At 52.0% G+C, this 18,350-nt stretch overlaps 1 protein-coding gene across 1 annotated transcript in view; it reads right to left on the reverse strand.

Annotated features, from left to right (window-relative positions):
* PLXNA4 (plexin A4) overlaps positions 1–18,145 on the reverse strand; it is a 492,275-nt gene extending 474,130 nt beyond the window's left edge. Inside the window, exon 1 of the mRNA XM_055421287.2 lies at positions 17,307–18,145. The gene's annotated coding sequence lies outside the window, so the exon portion shown is untranslated. The remainder of the gene's footprint in view (positions 1–17,306) is intronic.
* Positions 18,146–18,350: the final 205 nt, after the last annotated feature.

Here is an 18,350-nt window from a genome sequence, read left to right on the forward strand (position 1 = left end):
CAGAGCAGCTAAGTCCGTGGGCCACAACTGCTGAGTCCACATGCTCTAGAGCCTGTGCTCCACAACAAAATAAGCCCACACACCACAACTAGAGAAAGCCCATGAGCAGCAACAAAGACCCATGCAGCCAAAAAGAAATTGGATACATTCCTTCATTTCAGTCGTGTCTGACTCTTTGGGACCCCATGGGAGCCCACCAGGCTTCTCTGTCCATGGAATTCTCCAGGCAAGAATACTGGAATGGATTGCCACGCCCTTCTCCAGGGGATCTTCCTGACCCAGGGATTGAATCCAGGTCTCCTGCATTGCAGGCAGATTCTTCATTACCTGAGCCACCAAATTTTTTAATTAGAAAAAAAAAAAAAGGAGCAAGGACAGTAGAATGAGCATAAGCGACCTCCTCATGAAATCAGGCCTGGGTTTAGCAAAGCATGCTTCCCCTCACCTCCCCCAGCACCCAGCCCAGGGCCCATCAACAGCCCAGACCCTCTGCTCAGTTCGATACTAAGCACAGAATCAACAGCTCAGGTACCTGCACCTTTCCTGGATCTTCCCATCTACTCCCTTTAAGGGTGTCAGCTAAGCACAGGTTCAGGGGGAAGTCTCTACAGTGACACTTAACGGGGCAGCGAGGTAGAAAAGCAGGAGCAGTGGGGATCACTTGCCTCCGTCCCAGACTCAGAGGCAGCCTTAGAGAGCACGTGGCCCAGCGATCTGGAGCCCCCTGCCTCCAAGCACTCAGAGCCAGCAGAGGGGATGCCACCAGCACAGCCTTGGGCGCTGTCAACCAGTCTATTTTGGTCCTCGCCACACATCACTGTGGTTAAATTACTTCCCTTCTTACAACCCCAGGCCCTGTCCTCTGCCCTCAAACAGGGAAACATGTTGCCACCAGATAAAGTGGGGAAAGCTACTGAGTTCCCTGAGACCAGGAGCGCACCTGCATAAATATATTATGTACTGAGTGTAGCTGAGAAGGGCTGGGGGCGTGGGGCGGGAAGAACACGAACCCTGTCATCTCTGCGGGGCTCTGAGGAGGTAAGAGCTCAACAACACCTATCCTGCCCCTCTTCCCTCTCCACATGGGAGACCGCAGCACAAGCCGTTCTGATTAGCTGCTCTGACACCCAGGGGCAACCCAGACTAGCCCCATTGTTTCCCTCGAAATTGCATGGCAACTTTGCAGCTGGAGACCATCTTTGGAGCTGAAATCCCAGAATCCCTCATTCAGGAAGACTGGTGTGAATGGCATCTGTGCCAACCAGACCACTCAACTCATCAGAGGACCCCCAGTTTCATGGGAGCCTGGTGACACTTTCACAGCAGCACACAGCTGGGCTGGGGGTTGAAAGGGTCTGGGTGGACTTGAAGCAGTTGGGTATTTTTCTCTCTGCACAGTGCTCAAACCAAACATCCTGCTTCCTAAAGTTTCCATAGTATAAGCACAGAGTGCCTAAAAGTTTTGCCAGCAGTCACGTCTATGTCTCCTGGACTTAACAGGGGCCACTAAATGACAAAGCGTCCCTGCAGAATGCAGAACACTGGATGCAAAAATAACTCATTCTATCCCCACATACTGTAAAGAGGGGGAAAGCACCACTACTTGAGTAGCTCTTAGGTATTAGGCTGCTGGTATTTTACTTCAAATATCTCCACCATAAATGTGTGAAGCAAAGGCATGACTACAGGGAGGGGAACCTACCATCCCCTGGAGAGGGACCATCCCATCCAACATCCCATCATGAGAATCACACAAATTTCTCTTGAAGGCTCTTTGGACCAAGGAAAACCTCACTAGTGGCCAGATCTTACCTGCAAGCCTGGAATGTGCAGACCTGTTCCTGCACACAGGACACAAAATTAGACAAACAATACTCCTAAAGGTCAAGGTCAAAATTTTAATCCCCATCTCTCACCTCAGGGTGGGGCTCATTTCACCAGACCACACTGTTTTATTTTCTTGGGCTCCAGAATCACTGTGGATAGTGGCTGAGCCATGAAATTAAAAGATACTTGCTCCTTGGAAGAATAGCTATGACAAACCTAGACAGCATATTAAAAAGCAGAGACATCACTTTGCCAATAAAGATTTGTCTAGTCAAAGCTATGGTCTTTCCAGTAGTCATGTATGGATGTTAGAGTTGAATCGTAAAGAAGGCTGAGCATAAAAGAATTGATGCTTACAAACTGTAGTGCTGGAGAAGACTCTTGAGAGTCCCTTGTACAGAAAGGAGACCAACTAGTCAATCCTAAAGGAAATCAACCCTGAATATTCACTGGAAGGACTGATGCTGAAGCTCCAATACTTTGGCCACCTGATGCAAAGAGCCGACTCATTGGAAAATACCCTGCTGCTGGGAAAGATTGAGGGCAAGAGGAAAAGGGGGCGACAGAGGATAAGATGGTTGGACGGCATCATCAATCAACGGACATGAGTTTGAGCAAACTTGTGAATATTGTGAAGGACAGAGAATTCACGTGTGCTGCAATTCATGGGATCACAAAGAGTCAGACATGACAGCAATTGAACAGCAATAGCAACACTGTTTTGAGTGTGTCCACATCCTTGGAAGAAAAGCTATGACCAACCTTGACAGCATATTAAAAAGCAGAGACATTACCTTGCTGACAAAGGCCAGTCTAGTCAAAGTTACAGTTTTTCCAGTGGTCATGTATGGATGTGAGAGTTGGACTATAAAGAAGGCTGAGCCAAAGAATTGATGCTTTTGAAGTGTGGTGCTGGAGAAGACTCTTGAGAGTCCCTTGGACTGCAAGGAGATCCAACCAGTCCAGCCTAAAGGAAATCAGCCCTGAATATTCATTGGAAGGACTGATGCTGAAGCTGAAGGTCAAATACTTTGGTCACCTGATATGAAGAACTGCTGCTGCTGCTAAGTTGCTTCAGTCGTGTCCGACTCTGTGCGACCCCATAGACAGCAGCCCACCAGGCTCCGCTGTCCCTGGGATTCTCCAGGCAAGAACACTGGAGTGGGTTGCCATTTCCTTCTCCAATATGTGAAAGTGAAAAGTGAAAGTGAAGTCGCTCAGTCGTGTCCGACTAGTAGTGAACCCATGGACTGCAGCCCACCAGGCCCCTCTGTTCATGCGATTTTCTCGGCAAGAGTAATGGAGTGGCCTGCCATTGCCTTCTCCGGATACAAAGAACTGACTCATTGGGAAAGACCCTGATGCTGGGAAAGACTGAAGGCAGGAGGAGAAGGGGGCAACAGAGGATGAGATGATTGGATGGCATTACTGACTCGATGGACATGAGTTTAAACAAGCTCCGGGAGTTGGTGATAGAGAAGCCTGGTGTGTTGCAGTCCATGAGATCACAGAGCCAGACATGACTGAGTGACTGAATTGAACTGAACATTGAAAATGAGATGAACACACCAAGAAGAGGAACAAGCTAATGCCTGGAACAAAGGCCTGTGATTCTCTTCTGCCAAATTCTACTTCTGCCTTTATTCTGATCCTACTCTGTAATCAGCTGCATATGACTCAACCTCCAGGACCATGCTGTTTCCATTGGAAAATAGTAGAAATTTCCTAAGGCAAGGTGAATGCCTGGATGTTTTCAGAATAATCTCAAGCAAAATGTTCAAGATAGTATGTTTAATTCAAAACATGAACCACTTGAAAAATGTAAAATTCTATATGTGGGTTTTCTTGCTTCTTTACCAAGCTTCTGCCAGATCCCAAAATGAGCTCCTAAGCCTACAAATGGGACCAGCAGTAAATAGCATAGTAAGCAAGGAGATGACACTGCCAGCAACACAGAGGCCATATAGCTACTGGCCACCTGGTCACCTCTACCCGAAAAATCTACATGCACCTCAATTCACCACATCCAGAAAAGACCACATCCTGTCCCTCAGCCAAGTCTCAGCTTAGAAATCTGCAGCTCAGTGAAACGGGGCCACCTTTTACCAGTTGCCCAAACTGGATGCCTGCAAGACATCCCCAACTCCCCTTCCCCTCCCTCCCACCACCTTCATCACCGTATTCACCATCTGTCAACTCTAACGCCCATGGACCTGTCAAATCTGTCCCTTTCTCTCCTTGGCCACCACCTCTGGGTAGCCCTCTTCCACGTCTTCTGGATTACCATAGTAGCATCTGATCCTTTCCCCACACGGTCCCACGGGGATCTTTCTAGAATGCACAGCTGGTCTTGTTGCTTGTCTCATTTGGAAATCCCCAAGGCCTCACCACTGCCTCCTGGATGAGAGCCTGATCTGGACGCTTCTCTGTGTCCTGGCCCGGCTCCAGCGGTGTTTGTGTCTGGCCCACTTCCCAACCTGTGCTGTGGGTGCTCAGCCCTCCACGCCTTGTTCCCTCAGGGCACCTCTTCCCCATGTGTTCACGAGGCCAGTCCTGCTCTCCCTTCAAAACACCTTTCAAAGCTCCGCTTGATGCCCCCCTCCTCCAGAAGACTTTCACCATGTCCGGCTTCATATTCAGGTGGGCGCCCCTTCTTACATCTTCACAGAAGGTCCTCTGCACGCACAGAGCTTACGTCTCACCATCCTGTGTTGAATGATCTAGAAATGTGTGCACTGTGGCCACACCAAGCTGTGTGCAGGCTCTCCCACGCAGGAACTGAGTCTTTCATCTCCTTCCAGCCCAACTCCTGCATCATGCCGAGCACATCGTAGGCACTCAAGAAATACTGACTGATTGACGGATTGATCAATTCATTGGTTAAACAGTCCTTAGCTCACACCTACCTACAGTGTATAAATATATACATATGGACCAAAGTAGGAATGACAGCTAGGGAAGGAAATCAAGACCTTTTGGCTATCTCTGTGGTCCCTGATTGGGCTTCCCAGGTGGCACTAGTGGTAAAGAACCCACTTGCCAATGCAAGAGATATAAAGGACGTGAGTTCAATCCCTGGGTCAGGAAGATCCCCTGGAGGAGAGCACGGCAACCCACTCCAGTATTCTTGCCTGGAAAATCCCACGGACAGAGGAGTCTGGTGGGCTACCGTGCATGGGGTTGGAAAAGGGTTGAACATGACTGAAGTGACAGCAGGCACTCATTCACGTGGTCTCCGATTAACACTACTGCCAGAATCAGGACGCCCACCCCCAGCCTCATGCCCAAGCCTCTGGCCTCTTGCGCTAACCATTCTCTCCCAGGTTTCCTGCTATCCCACGGGCATTCTCCTCTCTGACCCTCTGTGAGTTGTTTTCATCACTAATCACTCTCCATCAGATCAGCAAACACACAGGAGCTGATAAAGGTGCGACGGTGAGAGGCCTAATCTGAGACACGCTTCCCTCTTACTTGATTTTCTCTCACATTGGCTGTAAATAGAACCTTTTTTCTGACGCTCACCTGGTCCTTAACTATGCATGGCAACATTCATCCTCACGTACGAGGCTTCAGGTCAGAAACAGCAAGGGCTTATTGTGGCTTGAAAGAAAGAGAAATCGAGGCCGAGCCCAGAGAAGGAACTCGCTGAAAGCGATTCAGCAACCCTAGGATTAGAAGCCGGGGCTCCCAATTCCCTGGCCAGCACGTAATACTTCTTCAATTGCTCTGAAAATGAAAACCTCAGGATTATTTTGCAGGAGGGGAAAAAAAAAAAAAAGCCTCAAGAAGCTGTAGCCATATTTCCAACAAGCTCCATTCAGAGGGCACCGTAACTTACATAAATGATTTCCCATTACACTGCAATTGTCACTGCAACATGACCGCGCTGAGCCTCCCTGAAGTGTTCTCTTTGTTGTTTTTCTGTACGGATCCCCCAGAAAAAAAGAATCAAATACGGTCCGAGCGGGAAAACAAACCACACAGCACCCACGGACCCAGGTTCCCCTCCCACATGACGCCTCCTGAGAAGGACCAAAGAGAAGGCTCCGAGTGGTCCCCCTTGGACCTGAGCCCTCTTCCACCTGCTTGTTCCCAGGGCTCCACTGAGTCCTGGCAAACAGGACTCCTATTCTAGAAAAAGTAAAAGTCAACAGTTTTTGAAGAAGAAATGAAGTGGCAATTTCCCAGAATGCCTGGGAATCAATACAAGTTGTGGTCGGGGTTTTCCTTTCAAAGGGTGACTGCCACACTCCTCCAGAGTCAAGAGTGACAGAGCTCCAGTGCTTGACTTACAACGCCTTCATCATGGCAAGATATTTTTAATTTAAAACTCACTGCACTTGGGTTCGAACTCAGCTGGGACTTGATTTACTGCTAATTCATCTCCCTGATTCCTATAATTCTAAACTCGGTCGCCAAACAGTTTAATGCTGCTAGAGTCACCAGTGCTCTGTTTTATGAATGGGCGTCAGGGGAATTTTGTTAGTAAGTGTGTGTTAGCAACTGTTATTCACGTAGAAAAGCAGCACGGTGCTTGGGCAAAGCATGGTGAGGCCCTGTAATTGGGCACGTAGGTTATCAGTCAGTGTCCGCAGGTGAGCCAAAGCCAAGGATCATGGGGGTGATACCCCACCCCACCCTGACTCATGCACGCGCGCACACACACACGCAAACATACACCCCACACACACACACACATCATTACCTAGGTAAGACAAATACTAGGCGGTGAAAGGCTTCCCGTGGGAAATGCCTAGCTTTGCTCTCTGGGTCACTACCCAATGGTAGAAACCATGGATTTACAGCCTAATTAGAAACCTTCAGCCTCTCCGGGGTAGCAAAGTTTCTTCCCTGAGAGAAAATGTGTTTCAACCATCCAAAATTTAGGGAGCTGTATCTTAATAACTCACGCCTTTTTTGTTAATTCTGAACATTTATCTTTGCCAGTTACATTGAAGTCTCTTATTCAATAAGTGTAGCTGAAAAAAATATATTGAGAAGGTGAATGTCATTACTCACGTATCTTGCAGACATCCATCTTGATCTATTACGCGCAACTGGAAAGTGCTACTTGTTGGAAACGCTGCCACAAACCTGTCAGAACGGCGTTCACACTCCTAAAACGGTCCCTTTAGAAAACATACATCTGAAGGCACCAGGGTCGCCAACGTCTCATAGCAATTCACAGCCATTTCTGAGATTCCCAAAAGCAACTGACAAGGATAAGCAGAAGCCAGCACCTCACCGGTCCTTGTTTTAAGAGCACAGTGAACTTGTTCTGTTTTTTCTCCTCCAAACTAAACTCAAACCTGAAAGCTTCCAGATGAAGGCCAGTATCTCCCAAAATGCTTTCTGGAGAACACTCATTCCAAGAAATGTCAACAGGTTTAAATACACCCACACAAAGGGATCCCTCCATTGAAAAAAATGATTGGCTAAGAATAGGGCCTCCCTGGTGGCTCAGATGGTAAAGCATTTGCTTGCAGTGCAGGAGAACAGGGTTTGATCCCTGGGTTGGGAAGATCTCCTGGAGAAGGGAATGGCTACCCTCTCCAGTATTCTTGCCTAGAGAATTCCATGGACATGGGAGCCTGGCGGGCTTCAGTCCACGGGGTCACAGAGTCAGACATGACTGAACTAACACTTTCACTTCTTCACTTCAAGAATAACTAACCCGGATTCTCTATAGCCAAACTCCTCTGCCTTTAATGTACATCTTGAATCTCCAAGAGGAGGACATAGCATAAAGTGTTTGCAAGACTTCCTTGGCCACGAATGTATTTTCCATGGGGTGGGAGTGTGGGGGGAGCTTGTCTTTGGAATGCTCTGGTAAATGCAGTTTGGTCATCTCTCCCAATCTACTGGCATCTAAACCCATAGCGAGTTTTACATGGAGAACAAGAATTCAATTCTGTGTGCATCAGTGTGACAAGACCACGGCACCTGCCAGCCTCCAAACCACCATCACCCAGAAGACTGCCGGGTTCAGCCTGTGCTAGCCTTGGTTCATCTTAATCCTGTGAAACAGCCACCAGCCTTGATGTGGTTCCAGCCAGCCCCTGCCAGGGAGCAGGCACCCGCCAGAGCAGCTGGTTCTCACCTCCCTAGTCTTCTTCTTTATAGACTGTTCCTCTGCTCTCTGCCTCCACTCATTCATTTTTCTACTCAGCAAATATTTACTGACTGCTTCCAGTAAGACAGGCCCCAAGCTGGGTACCGAGTATTCAAGAGATGTAAGAAACAGCCCTGCCGTCTAAAGGCACAGAGCCATCAGTAATTTCAATGCTATTTTTAATCATTGCTACGGCCAGTGGCAGCTTCTTTAGCACCATTAAAAAGTATGAATTGAGTTCCCAATTACACAAGAGACTGCTTCAAGCAGGGGCTGGTTCTGACCCTCTGGGAGCCGGAAACCTCAGGCAGCCGTGCTAACACAGATGTTGTCTCAAAGTCAGCAAGTTGCTTGCATCAATCAGTGATTAAGGGCAAGTGCATTCAGGAGAAGAAGACAGGGGTCAGTATCTAATGGCGAAGAGAGTGGGGATGGGGGTCACAAGCACAGTGTGACCATCAGACTTTTGCTCCAGCAGACCCTAGAGGAGCTTCCCCTGTGGCTCAGTGTTAAAGAATCTGCCTGCAAATGCAGGAGACGCTGGAAACATGAGTTCAATCCCTAGGTCAGGAAGATCCCCTGGAGGAGGATATGGCAACCCACTCCGGTATTCTGGCCTGGAGAATTACAAGGACAGAGGAGCCTGGCGGGCTACAGACCATGGGGACCCAAAGAGTTAGACTGACTAAGCATGCTTCAAAGAACAAGGGTTGTTAAAAAAAAAAGCAGGGGGAGTGACTCCAGGCAATGACCCATGGGAAATATTTTATGCAGAAAGGTCCCCTGTTGCTTTGTCTGCCAATGTTTACAATATTTTTTAAATACTGGGAGGGGGCAAAGGTTATTTGTATCTGCCTCCAGCTTCCCAGCGGCTATGCCCCTCTGCCCCCACCAAGAGAAGTGTCTGAGCTGGTTGCCCATCAGCACGTGGAAGGCATGCCTTTGGTCAATAAGCCCTAGAGATCAGGAAAACCTCTTGAAACCTGGCTGGAATGCATTCTTCATGCAGTTCCTCAGGGGTTTAAATTGGGCAAACCATAGTGTGCTTGGCTATTTCGGCCAGAGTCATGATTCTAGCGGCTTAATGATGCCTTATTGGAGCAGCTGCTGCGGTTCACTGACTGTTCTGAAGAATCGCTTCTTCCGTATATGGAACCCATTATCACAGACCCCAGAGTATGTATCTGCTCAGATCATTGAGCCCTACCTAACACCCCACCCCATCCCCAGTTCTGAACTTCAACCCCTTGCTGTGCTTGCTCCCTGCCAGAGCAGCCCCATAGACACCTTGCCCCATTCATTCCTCTGCTCCTAAAGTTCCTGCTCCTTTTCTTCCTTCAGGGGTGAAGGTCAGGGTCCTGCAGGTATAACACCTGCAGGCCTACTGTGGGGGAGCCACGGATACCCAGGCCCTGGGCCTGACCACACAGGCTCCAGCATGACCTGCCATCATAACCCCAAGGGACAGGGGAGTTCCCACCTCGTGAGGTGAACAGTGCCCAGGGAGATGCAGCAGGAAGGACCCAGCAGGCAGATGGATGCTGGCCATGCCTGTCCTCTAGGCTCATCAGAATCCATGTTCCCATCAGGCTTCTCTTGGTACATCCTGAGAGCCTGAGCCACCAGCTGTTTCCCGGGGGCACAGTGGTTGGCTTGGTAAGACGTCATTCTTTGTACACTTTTTCCCTCCCTCTCCTCTCTTCTGCCTCTGTCTTGCTGGCCTGGGATTCTACCCCTCAATGAAGAGTCACCACATCAGCTTTTGCCTCGGGCTCTGCTTTCCAGGGAATCCAGGCCAAGACTGGGTGTGGAGAGAAAGATAAGAGTGTCAGGCCCTGGATTCTACATTGCTTGCTCCAGAACAACCCATCTAGCATCTGTTCTGTGCATTAGAATTCCATTGCCTTCATAGAGAATTCCACTGCATAATGTGGCGCTAGTGGTAAAGAACCCACCTGCCAATGCAAAAGACATAAGACACATGGGTTCAACCCCTGGGTTGGGAAGATCCCCTGAAGGAGGGCATAGCAGCCCACTCCAGCATTCTTGCCTTGAGAATCCACGGACAGAGGTGCCTGGCAGGTACAGTCCATAGGGTCGCAAAGAGTCGGACATGACTGAAGGGACTTAGCTCGCGTGCACGAAACTGCATAAACATTTTAAAAATCACTGATCTAGACCAACTCCCTAATTTTATAAACAGTAATACTGTAACAGGGCTTCCCTGGTGGCTCAGAGTTTAAAGTGTCTGCCTCGATCCCTGGGTCGGGAATATCCCCTGGAGAAGGAAATGGTAACCCACTCCAGTATTCTTGCCTGGAGAATCCCATGGACGGAGAAGCCTGGTAGGCTACAGTCCACGGGGTCGCAAAGAGTCAGATGCAACTGAACGGAACGGAACGGAATACTGAAACATAAGGTGATTTTTCCCAAGACTCCTCTGCTGGTAAGTGACAGAGCTGGGATCATCTACATCTGTCTCCAGTCATGTCCGACTCTGTGTAACTCTACGAATTGCAGCCCAACAGGCTCCTCTGTCCATGGGATTCTCCAGGCAATAATAGTGGAGTGGGTTGCCATGCCATTCTCCGGGGGATCTTCCTGACCCAGGGACTGAACCCATGTCTCTTAAGTCTCCTGCATTGGCAGGCAGGTTCTTTACCACTAGAGCCGCCTGGGAAGCCCTCTTTAAAACCTAGCTTTCCCCCAAAACAATAGTGCTGTTTAACCAGGGGGACACACCAGCATCATCCAGGAACCTGAGAAAATATACACCTCCTGGATCTCATTACTGTCTGAGAACCTCTCAGCTATCTTGGAAGGACAAGGGCCAAACATTGAGTCTGGAGTTGAACTGTCTGGCCACCGAGCAAAATTCTCCTTGAAACCCCAGTGTCTATATAATCAGCAGAACCTAATACTTATCATGATAATTCAACTGAAACTGTTTTTATCGATTCCACTCCTTCTGTCACAGACAGGAGTAAATGAATCAAAGTGTCTGTCAAGTCTGGCATCTCTTGGGGGATTCCCAGGGCCACAACACATTGTAGCTACTTCCTGTGGTTTTCCCAATGCACGTTCATGTGTTTAAAGGCTCTGAGAAGTCCTGCAACAAAGAACCCCTTTTCGCTTTGCTTTTAACACTCAGGATTTCTCAAACTTCTTTGGCCATGGAAACTTTGTGTATGTGTAACACCTATTCACAGAGTACGCTCTGTGAAATTCTGCTCTATTTTAGGTATCACCTTCAGGAAGCAGGACTGAGATGAGGAGGAAGAAAACCCACTTTAATCATCTCTGCAAAATTAGCCAGCGTTCCACACAGGCTGGTTCAATCCTACATTCCGGGGGACTGGCTGCCGGGCTGCCAGGCCCTCCTCTCATTGACTATTCCCTCCACGAGAGGAGAAGCAAGCATCCATCTCTACTCAGCTTCCTGTCCTTCCTCTTGACCTCTGGGTCAAAGCCAAGGAATGGCTTGCTCCCTCTCTGGTTCCCGGCCCCACATTACCCAGAGGGAAATTTAGTTGGGTTCGTAGCAGATAAGTTCAATGAGGCTGTCAAATGGGAGCCCGAACTTGAGCAGAGACCAGGAGAGCCTCTGACCAGCTCTGGTTTTCCTTTCCTTTGATTTCAGTGACCTCGTCCTCTGCTGCTCCTCTCCTTGCACTTCCTAATGAAAATCCTCGTCCCTGGAAGACCTCGGGAATTGATTCAACGAGTCTGTGTTCAGCACATTGACTGCGGAGACGATATCCTCTTAGCTAGTGATCTGTTTTGTGTTGGAGTGACAAAACATTCCAAAATCCAATTTGCTGTTGCGAATCCTGGTTCATGGAGAAGGCACCGTGAGGAGGGCGGCGGGTAGCCAAGCTGAGCTGGCAAAGAGGATGCTTGAGGTCCCACACACACCTGTCGGCATGAGTCTGAGCAGGCCAACGGTGGCAGCCACTCCTGCTGCGGCCCGGAGGGGAGGTGATGAAATCCAAGGGCACCCTTCTAGCCGCCGCAAGTTTAGCAGAAGCTTCACTCACTTCAGCGTGGAGGAGAAGCCAAATAAATAACACACAGAATGAAAGTCCGTCTTTCGGAGAGACAAAAAACAAGCTAACCACAAGCAGATCACCTGTGGAGGTTCCCTACGGCATTCAGGTCAGAGAGACCAAGTCAGGTAGCTTAGGCCCGACTTCCAGGTGGGACAGCACCCAGATGGATGAATGGGCTCTATCAGGGCCTTGCTGCCCACATTTCTCAGAATCAGGATGTCATTTCTGGCTAAGCGCTACACTTACCATAAGTCTGCACCATGACCTTCCCCACCCACAGGCCATTTGCACCAATTTCCAATGACTCTCTGCTCCAACACCATATGGTCCAGGCCCCCAGCACATCATGACATCCGCAAGCAAAGATTCCTTTCCTGCCTCTGGCTTCCAAGATCTGGAACCATAGGGCGGCTAATCAATGAATGAGCCAGCAAGTGGTGAACATGTACTGTGTGCATACTTCCCAAAGAATAAAAAGACCATGCGCTGTATGCAGCCTGGGGCCTTGGGCATTCATTCCATCTTAGTTCCCAGACCACCAAAATGAGAATAAATAATCCCCACTTTACTGGGTGATTTGAAGGATTAAATGAGAGTGTGAAACAGCCACTGGGAGAACTAGACTCCTATCAGCATAAGACTCAGAGCCTCACAGAGTCAAAAGCAGAGATCAGGACTGCACTCATTCACTCCTCCTTAGGTTTTTCCCAGGATGAAAAAGGAGCCGCCAAATGAGGCAAGAGTCACCCTCAGGAACTGAGCACTCTGCCAGAATGATCCTCGAAATTTCACAACCAACGGCAGTCAAGGATAAGGCCCAACCCCATTTGGTGATAGGGGAAGTGGAGGTTCAAAGAATGAATAGATTTGCCTGGGATCACAGAGGTGGTCCAAGGGAGAAACCAGATATTCTAAACCTCGCCCCAGCACATTCCCCGCAAACCTCCCCATGGCTTGTTAATGATGCAACAGCACAGTGACAAGGGGCCAGGTCAGTCTGCCTAGGGTTGAGACCTGACTCCACCCCTACCAGCTGTGTGATCCTGGACAAAGTCCGTCCCCTTCCCCCAACACTGCCCCCACCTCAGTTTTCTGGGGAGGAAATGGGGATAATAACAGTGATTGTCGCTTCAGGCTGTTACAAGGAAGACATGGCCCAACCTGTGCAAACCCTTAAACGATGCCTCTGCCAAGTAAGTGCTCAGGAAATACTAGCCACCATTATCATCACTAATTATTATTATTTTTCATTCTGTAATTTTCACAAGGACAAATACGTCCTCACGGCCTCTTCCCTGGGGAGGCTGATGTCACATGATCCTAAGCACAGAGATGCGGGGGTTCATGCAGACTTGGCCTGGGACTCAGGAAGCTTTTCTTCCAAGCTGCTTGTTATCAAGCAGGGAAGCAGCCTCCTCTTTCGGGAACCAGGCCCCTGCTCCGGGAATTAGGACCCCTGCCTCCCTCCACTTTAAAGATCCCTCGCTTACCACTAAGCAGCAGAGCCCCCTTCAGCCTCCCTGCTGACTTCACCTTCCTGCCACAACTGGAAGGCTACCTGTGACCTGGGCAGGGAGGAGCGAGGAAGGAAGAGCCGGTCAGCCCGGACCAAGAGAGGGGATCAGGTGGGGATGCAGGGTGGAGAGCAGTGGGGCGCATACCTACTAAGAAGGTAGCTTCCGCAGGGCTCCTCTCGCCCAAGCCTTGCTCCACAGAACCTATAGGGCAATTACCCTAATCACGTGCATCTCCGCAACAGCCGTTTGATTTATTAGTGCGCCGTCTTTTTAAAATGCCGCTCTTAAATATAAATAACACTTAATCATGCAGCTGTCGTTAAATTCATGTTATATTGATTTCTTGGAGTGCCACAAATTTGAGGGCGAATGGGCTGGCGGATGTGTGCACAAAGCCACGAGGTGGCTTGGCCAGGGGAGGGGCGGGGGTGGGAGGAAAGTGGCGGGGGTGGGGGAGGAAGACGGGGTGTCAAGGGAGGGACCCGAGCCCTGCTCTACTGCCCGAGGGTCCCAACCGGCCTCACATCGGGCAGCGTTGAACACAGACGAAGAAGAGGAGAAAAGAGCCGAGAAAGAGTAGCACGTGTGTAGCATCCCAGACGCATCCCAGCCTGGATCTCGGGCGGGTTTTCTGCAGGGCAGACACCCTATCACAGCCCCTCGCTGAAGCCACCCCAACAGGTCTTGAAGTGGCATTGTCTGTGGATTGGCTTCTCTGGGTGAGGATGGGGAGAAAAACGACTGAAAAATGCCCCCTAGCTGGCTAGGAGGAGAGAGATGGGCGGCGATTTCTTTTGCATCAAAGCTTGGGGATAACCAGGCGCTAAGAGCGGGTGGTTTCCCCGCCCCTTGAGCGCTCTCTCCACTTCAGGACCGCTGCCGCGCTAGAAAGATCCCCCACCCCACCCCACTTAATTCCCTGCAGCCTTCGTCGTGATTAGAAGGATCGGGAGGCCAAGTGTAGGCAGACTCTGCGGCGCAGACTTCCCTGTCTGCGGGAACAGCGGCCGCGGGGAGGGAGAGGCACAGACGCAGAAAGGAAACAAGTTGGCGGCCTCGGATTCCTCCGGAAACGTTTGCCCGAGCATTGGTGGGCATCCAGAATGATGGGCTGCGAGGACAGAGGAGAGCCCGGCAGTAGCTGGATCCGGCGAGAAGTAAGGGCTCGCCGGCAAGCCACGCCGCGCCCTACAGCAGAGACGCCCGGAGCACAGCCCCGCAGCAGCGAGGGTCTGCACGGAAGCTAGTCTGACTCCCTTCCGAGCAATGAGGAAGCCCCCACCCAGCCACCCAGAGAACTTAGCTGGAAAGCTACCGGTGGAAAGGGAGAGTGACCACGAACGTGACATGCTCCAGGGCTGGGCCAGAGAGCCAGGGAATAAATGAGATGCAGAGCCAGCTTTACACAGACGTTAATTAATGCCTGCTTTGTCCTAGAAACCAAATTGGGACCTAACACTAAGTTCTGAAAGTGTGGGGATTTTTTGAACCCACGTTAAAAAAAAAATGTTTAGCTTGTCACCAGCATAGTGACTGCTGGCTTGGCTTGAATATGATGGATCCTGCGGCTGCAAATAATCAAGAAAGGAAAGAGGCTGGGGAAGGAAGCAGAGAAAGGTGCAGAGATTTCCCCTGGAAGGCACACAGACCTTTCGGGAAGCTTGGACCCCACCTTTCTGCCCTTTCAAGGTGCCCTGAGGGAATGTTTACCTGGGAGCCACCCACCATCGCTGGTGCTATTTCTGTAGAAAACCATGTGCTGCTCCACGCATACATGGGACCTCCCTGTCCACGCACCCACAGGGCATGCGTGTGACATGTTAAGGCTCTTCCATAACCACAAAGATATAGAGATGGGTCCCGTTGTCAACCTTTGTTATGTGGTTGAAAGAGCTGACCACACACAGCAAGGCTTTTTGAGAAGGCGTGCGTATACCTAGGTGCGTGTACACACACCCACCATTCTTAAAAAGAGAATAATGTCTCTTTTCTCGACTGGGCTCTCCCCATTGTGAGAGCTTTGCTTTATTCCATCTACCCTTTTCAATCAATCAAAGGGCAGCTCACACAGCACACAGCGGGGAATACAATCTCCCTCCGGGGGATGTCTGGTTCTCTCCTTCCCAGCCTAACTGGAGACCTTTGCAGGAGCTGAACAAAGTTTGAAAATAGCAGAGAGATGGGGGTAGGAAGAGGGCCCTTTAGTTCAGCACCCATCTTCAGTATTTACAGAATCCTGTGCCCAGCACTAAGGCCCACTTGTTCGAAAGAATGTTGCCTCCTTCCCCCTAATGTTCTGGAAAACTCCCAACATATTTTTCCCACTGGTGGGTTTGCAGGACACGCTGAACACATGATCTTGTATAGAGAGTACAAGCTGATTCCATTTCTTGCCAAGTTGCCCAACAAGCTATGCCAAAAGGGACAGCTCTAGAAACACAGAACCTCGCTAAATCTATATTCAACTCCAAACTGCTGTTGTAATGGATCTCACATTCTGCTCCCTACAACAGAGCCCTGAACGGGTTGGTCTTTGATCCCCAAATGGGAACTGTGAGAAAAAAAAAAAAAAACTTTGGGAACCCTATCACTTCCCACCTCCTCCAGAAAAAGTTTGAAAATGGGCAGCCTGTGACACTCCAGCCAGGGAGAAAAAAAAAAAAAAGGACAAGCTTAAGGGAGACAGAGCCTTGAACCACAGGCTTCTGGAGAGCCTGTGGTTCCACCTGTCAGGAGCAGCCTGGCTCTGGGAGACGCTGCCAGACCCAAGAATGCCTGGCCTCTTTGTAGGGTGGGCACTGCTGAGGTGGTCATGAAGGTGGGGGGGACCCTCCTCCCTTCCTGCAGTGCGCCCTCCTCCATCTCCCTTCTAGTTCTATTTCTCAGACACACAGCTCGAAAGGCATGTGGCAGGTGTTAGGCGCAGGCAAGGGAAAGCATCCCCATGTTTCCCCGGGCACAGTGCAGAGGGAAGGCTAGGGAGCCCCAGGCGCGTGTAGGATTGCTGTTGCCCACAGACTGGAGATGCTAGTAGCTTAGACATTCTATGGAGGATCCGGCCCCATACAGTCTCTCTAGACCAGCCACAAATCCAAAGCGATGCTTAAGCCCCTTCCTGCCTGAAACCCCGGCGCATTCCCGGGAAAGCGGTGCCTCGCTTCAGAAAAGCGGTTGTGCTGCCTCTTACTGGGGAAACGCAGTGCCTGTTCCATACGCACCGCCCTACAGAACTGCAGCCCCATCCGCCTCTGTGGCCTCCTCCCCGTGCGCGGGGCCACCCCGCTTTCCAAAGATCTGTCTGAATATCTGTTGGTCCGTCCCAGCGTTAAAACCCCCCGGTGCGCCAAGGCCACGGAGCAGAGATTACCTGGGGCGGGTCTCCCAAGACCATGACTTCTCTGGTTTTTTCGTTTTTTTTTTAACCAGCTAGGGATGCCAGTGGCTGGGAACTAGGGGGAAAAAAAAAAATCGCTCCCTCAACCTGGCCGGCCGGGAGGGAAAGGCAGGAAGGCACAGAATCCCACCCCAAAGTCCCGGTTGGCGAAGTCTGAGTCCCAGAGCGTCAGAGGAGAAAGAACACGGGAAATACCTGCTCCGGCCGCACCGCACCTACGTGGGTGTCCAGGTGGGAGGTGGACAGGTGCGAATGCGCGGCGTGTGCTTATGTGTATGTGTGTGTGCGCGCACGCGTGTGTGTGTATGTGTGTACGTGAGTGCAGGGGGCTGGCTCCGGGGCAGCCCAGGACTCCGGACCGCGCGGGTATCTCCGCCCGCGCTGTCCTCGCCCGCCCGGCTCCTTACCTGCAAGCGCCGCTTTGCCTGCTTCAGCGGGAGCGCCGCATTGACACTGCAGATGGTGCTGGGGCCGCTGCCTCTCGCCCTCCTCTGAACGTGTGCGTGTGCGCGCGTGTGGCTGCCTCCTCCAGCCCAGCCCCGAACCAACGCGAATACTCCACCGAGGCGCGGGGAACCCAGGGGGGAGGCCAAGGAAGCGGAGGGCGAAATCAGAGCCTGCGGGACTTGACAGCTCCTCCGGCGGCGTCCAGGGTGGGCGGAATGTCCAACAGAAAGGTCGGGAAATGCGGCTAGCTTCGAAGCACCCCTTTTCCCCGAGATCCCAAGCCCCGAAGCCCGAGCAGCAGCGGTGGCGGCTCTCGGGGGCTGCGGTGGCGACGCGGGGCCGCCCCCCTTCGTCCCCACCCCCGCGGGCTGAATGTCCTTGATGCCAAGCGGGCACGGCGGCGTCACTCCGCACCGCCCATGCTCGCCCGGCCGGGCCGCTGCCCGGGCGCGGCGAGTGCGCCGGGGACCCGCCGGGGAGCGCTGTCCGCGCCTCCCCGCGCCTCCCTGGGCAGCGGCGGCCACCCCCCGGCCACCCGCGGTCGGCCGCGCCGCGACTGCCCCCGCCGGGGGCCCGGCCGGGCCCGGCCGAGGGGCCGGGGCTGGGGGGCCGCGGGAGCCGCCGGCTGCTCCCCGGGGAGGCGCGGGGCGGCGGCGGCGGAGAGCGCGGCCGCGGGCCGAGCCGGGCCTCCCGGGCGCGCCCCCGGCCCCCCGGGCGGGCTGCGCGCAAAGTTTGCAGGGGGCAGGGAGCCGGGCCGCCGCTGGCTCGGCCGCCGCCGGAGCTCCCGGGCTGCCTGCTGCCGCCGCGGCTCGCTGCTGCTGTGCATTGAAGCCCGGCCAAGCGCTGCAAAAACTCCAGCTGCCTGGCGCTCCCTGGGTCCTCCTCTCCTCCCTCCCGCCCTCCCCGCTTCCCTGCCTCCCTCCCTCGCGCGCCCCCGCCCCTCCCCGCCGCCCGCCGCCCGCCGCCCGCCGCCGCTCCCTCCCTGGCTCGCGCTGGCTGGCTCG

The sequence above is a fragment of the Moschus berezovskii genome, chromosome 3, assembly GCF_049115385.1.
Source record: "Moschus berezovskii isolate FMDL1 chromosome 3, NW_MosBer_1.0, whole genome shotgun sequence".
NCBI classification, from domain to species: Eukaryota; Metazoa; Chordata; class Mammalia; order Artiodactyla; family Moschidae; genus Moschus; species Moschus berezovskii.